The following is a 5,343-nucleotide window of genomic DNA, read 5'->3' on the forward strand; positions in this document are numbered from 1 at the left end:
ATTTTTATGTTTGCTATATATAAAATTGTTTAAAAAAAAACAAGAATTTAGCGGCGAATAAGGTAAATTTAGGTAAACTTAGCGGAGATTTATCTAAATACCAAATAGTTAAACCAGACATATAATTAAATATGTGATATATATTAGTAATATAATACCTTCCAATATATTGTGTTTCTTGGTATTGTAAAGTATGTATGATGTATGGTCCAATGATGTGAATTTTAAGTAGTGCCCAAAGTATCAATCTAAGTACATATTACTTTCCACTCAACTAATTCTCATGACATAAATAATGAATTAAATTTGTTAGACCTAACAACATATTATTTGTTCAATGTACCAACAAAAGAAGAAAAAAAACATTCTTGGAAGTCAAGAAATGTTTGGACTTGGTTCAACTAACCAACAAAAATTGTTCATGGCTTCCATTGTCTCAACACCTTAGTGGGACAGAATTAACCAAAGAAAAAGGAAAATCTCTTATCTGTTTATATTATTTTGAGAGTATCCAAATCTACATCATAGTTAAGCTCTATATAAACACCTATTTCTTCTCCATTTTAAAACACAAGAAAAAAGAAAAATCTAACCATCTAACATTAAAATACAAATATTCTCGATGGGAAGCCAAATGAAGAAGCAATGGCCTCAATTTGTTTGTGCTTTAACATTTTTCTTGATTGCCACATGCACTATGGCATATTCACCTTATTCTTATGAGTCATCAGATTCAACACACAATAAAGCACCAACCACAGTAGCTAAAAGGGAAGACTACAAGATTCTCTCAATGCCTAAAGAGGAATACAAGGAACCTTCTTTGTCAAAGAATGACTACTACAAGAAGCCATCAGTATCAGAAAATAACTATAAGAAATGTCATCGGTTCTAAAAGTACCCTTAATGCCTAAAGAGGAATATAAGGCGTCTTCTTTACCAAAGAATGACTTCTCCCAGAAGCCATCAGTTACAAAATTTAATTATAAGAAGGTGTCATCAATTTCAAAATATAACAACTACAAGGAACCCTTAGTATCTAAAGAGGAATACACGATGCCTTCTTTACCAAAAAATGACTACAAGAAACCAACTGTTCCAGAGATTCCCTCAGTGCCTAAACTAGAATACAAGGTGCCATCTTTGCGAAAAAAAGATTACTACGAGAAAGCTTCAGTTCCTGAAGATAACTACAAGAAGGTGTCATATGTTCCTGAGGTACCATTAATGCCTAAAAAGGAACACAAGGTGCCTTATTTGTCAAAGAATGACTACTACAAGAAGCCATCTGAAGATAACTATAGGAAGGTGCCAACTATTCCAGAGGTACCCTCAATGCCTAAACATTAATACAAGGTGCCTTCTTTGCCAAAGAATGACTACTACAAGAAGCCATCAGCTCCAAAAGATAACTATAAGAAGGTGTCATTTGTTTTAGAGGTAGCCTCACTGCCTAAACAGGAATATAAGGTGCCTTCTTTGTCTAACAATGAATACTACAAGAAGCCATCAGTTTCAGAAGATAACTATAAGAAGGTGCCATCAGTTTCAATAGATAATAACTACAAGGTTCCCACAATACCTAAACAAGAATACAAGATGTCTTCTTTACCAAATAATGACTACAAGACACCATCAATTCCAGAATAACTACAAGAAGGTAACAATTGTTTCAGAGATACCCTCAGTTCCTAAACAAGAATACTAAGTACCGTCTTTTCCAAAAACTGACTACTTCAAGAAACCATCACCTTCTCCGTCACCGCCACCTCCATATTACTAAAATTTCATCTTTCATGATCAATATGTTTCAATGAAGTCTTTCTCCAATGCAACATATATAACCCATAGGATTCTCCTCATATTATGAGTCCAAAGGCATGATATTAATGCCTATCAAAAATTGTAATTCTTTATTTGTCTTCTTTTCTTTCCTAGTTCGAGTTGCAATTGTTTGTCATTTAAATTCTATCTTGAATGTATCCAGAGATTTATGTATATTATATACAGGTTTTTATAAATGTTATTGGAAGTTTATATTTATCGATTCACCTACTCTTCCAGAAATTGTCAATTAATTTCTCATAAATTTAATAGCAAATAACAGACATCAATGACGACTTAGTGATTCCAATGCCAAGAGTAGAGTGGCCGGCATTTATGTTTACCAAAACAACAAGCAAAATAAAGAAAGAAGATAACAATATTTGTACGTTTCATTGAGTTACATTATACCGTATAAGATTAGGAAAAGTTACTTAAATACAAAATTTATTTTACCGTATTATAAAAAAATTTCTACCATTTGAAAAAAATTATAAAAACTTCTACTATCTCATATTTTCGGATACATCACTTTATAAGTGATATATCAATTGGATACATCAGTTTTGATGATATTTCAGAATATTGAGTGATGTATCTAAAATGAAGACGCGATGTATCGGGACATTGAGAAATGTATCTGAAATAAAAATGTAATATATCAAGACATTTTGAGATGTACTAAGATTACACCAGTTTTTCACGTATTTTTATAATTTGAAAAAAACTTAAGAATGTGATGTAACTAACTTTCAACATTTGTGTCAAATTTCCATAACAATGCCCTTCCTTTCAAATTTTTGAGCTCATTTGATTTATTACATCATCATTGTCAAGTTGTAAATCATTTTGATCTGATAACATATTAATAAAAATACTTTAGCTTTGGTGTAAATTTCTATTTCAAATATAAAAACATTTAATCATGGTTGATAGGTGAATTTAATTAGCCGCGATTAATGTGAATTTTCTAGCAGTTTAAATGAATTTAGCCATGGTCTGTCTAAATACTATATAGTAAACCAAAAATAAAATTAAGTAAATGATATTTGAAATAATAGCTTGCAATATATTATCACACTTTGTGATGTAAAATATATATAATGATGAGAATTCTAAGTCGTGCTCAAAGAATCAAAAATTATTATAAATAATGGATCAATATTTATTAGGCCAACAACATATATATTTCAAACTTCAAAAATATTTTTATTTAATCAAATATTCAATGTACCAAGAAAAGGTAACAAGAACAATATTCTTGGAAGTCAATAAAAGACTGGAGTTAATTTTTTAAAAAAAGGTAAGTCAATCAAATTGGGATAGCATTCACCAAAAAAAAAAAAAGGGAAAATCTTTCATATGTTTGGATTATTTGATAGCATTCAAATTCCTAGTTCCTCCATTTGATATTTCTCTTCTGTAATGACCCAAAATGCTAACTTGCAAATTTCTATAAAATTAATGTTTTATCTCTCGATAGTTATCTCGAGTTATTTATTTCTGATCAATTGATAAAGTATGTTTGGAAATTTTTGAACTATTCAAAAACTAAAGCTATTTACTTGAAGAATATTTATAAAATAATTAATTTTTATTGGTGTGGTCAATGACTAAGTCCATAATTTCCTTAATATCATATTCAACTTGGCCTATTTATTAAAACAAGTAATAGGGTTTATCAGTTTAATACTTAATTGTTTTAAGAAAAGAGCATCGTCGGATATGCCTACATTAATAGAGTATTATGATATGACATAATTAGATTGAGTCCGGAGTCTAAAAGGTACAAAATATTAACAAAAATTTTAAAACGGTATATAAAATTTTATTTTAACCAGAAGGATAAAATCATTGCACCAACAACGACTTACCCCACCGGAAAAAGAAAAATCGATGCCTCTGCATTGATTTTGCAAAATCTTTTTTTTTTAAAATAAAAAATAAAATCGCTGCCCCAACAGCGATTTATAGATTTTTTTTTTTGCAAAATCGCTGCCCCAGCAGCGATTTCAAAATAAAAAATTAAAAAAAAAAAAGAAATCGCTGCTAGGAGAAGCGATTTCTTCACAATTTTTTTTAAAAAAAAAAAATTAAGAAATCGCTGCAGGGGCAGCGATTTCAAAAAAAGTTAATTTTTTTTGAAGAAATCGCTGCCCCTGCAGCGATTTTTTTTTTTTTTTGAAGAAATCGCTGTTGGGAATTTTTTTTTTATAAGCAGCAGTTTAATTTTTTTAAAGAAAAAAATAGATTTTGCAAAATCGTTGCCTCTACAGCGATTTTGCTTTTTCTGGTGGGGTAAGTCCCTATTTGTGCAGCGATTTTACCCTTTTGGTTAATATTAAATTTAATATACCATTTTGAAATTTTTGCTAATATTTTGTACCTTTAGGCTCCGAACTCGACTATAATTAGATTATTATTATTTTATTGAATTGTGTGATAAATTTATAAATTATATATATATTGGTGCCACGTTCTCTGACATAAGCGAGGAACTGTAAAATGGAGTTGTGGGTTATATATTATATGGAAATTGTTAGGTAATCATTACATAATGAATTAGAAAGGAAAATTTGGAAGTACGTTCTTTTGAAAGTTTCAGGAGACGATTGTTAGGCCATTATTGGCTAATGATGGATAAGGTTTGAGGTTATTGGTTAGAGTAAGGATGGCTTGAGAGGATATTGACGATTTTAAGGTGTGTGAATTGAGTTTGGGTAATTGTTGGTTTCCAGCGAATTGATACCCTTATTTATTTGTAACTTTGAGTTTTATTTCAGATTTTTTTTTCTATAATTAAGATAAATTAAGTTTTTGATATATTGTGATAGATAATTAAGTATTAGATATAAATATTATGTGAATATTATTTATTATATATATAATATTTGAGGAATTTGAACTAAATCCTAGACTTAAAATTCAAAAATATGAGAGTTGACATATTAATTGACATCAAGATTAGGAACTTGATTATATATTTGAATGAGTTTTTGGGTCTAAGCTGCACATAACATATGTGTGCTGTTAGTTTTGAATCTTATGGTGATTACATATTTAAATAGATTGCATTTATTTAGAAGTCCAACGAAAGGGCAAGGCTCAAGTTCCGGAATGATTGTTCCACTATTTGAGGCAGGTGGATTTCTAAATTCTTATAAAGTGTATGAAATTTATGTATTTCCTTGTGTTATGTGTTTGGGAGTAATGAGACTTCTTGCCCACCTTGATCAATTCTAATGATGAAAAGGGTAATAAAAGGTAATATGGTTAATTATTTGTGTGTGATGTGTTGAGAATGGTACGAGTACCGATGTAATGAAGGGAAAGTTTTATTACTATAGTAGGTGGATTGTAATATGAGAATGCCAAAGTATATGGACATTAGCTGATATATCATTGAATTGAATTCCTTGTGTGATTGTGTTTCTTATTTAAACCCATATATTTGTAATAATTGAGGTGGTTATGTATTATGTTGATATTTTATTGATTGAGATTCATCATCATCCCATT

The 5,343-nt window shown here is 29.6% G+C and overlaps 1 pseudogene; it reads left to right on the forward strand.

Moving 5' to 3' along the window:
- Positions 1–310: 310 nt before the first annotated feature.
- Positions 311–2,051, forward strand: LOC101261204 (protein PELPK1-like; annotated as a pseudogene).
- The last annotated feature ends 3,292 nt before the right edge of the window (positions 2,052–5,343 follow it).

This window comes from Solanum lycopersicum, chromosome 12 (genome assembly GCF_036512215.1).
Source record: "Solanum lycopersicum chromosome 12, SLM_r2.1".
NCBI lineage: Eukaryota > Viridiplantae > Streptophyta > Magnoliopsida > Solanales > Solanaceae > Solanum > Solanum lycopersicum.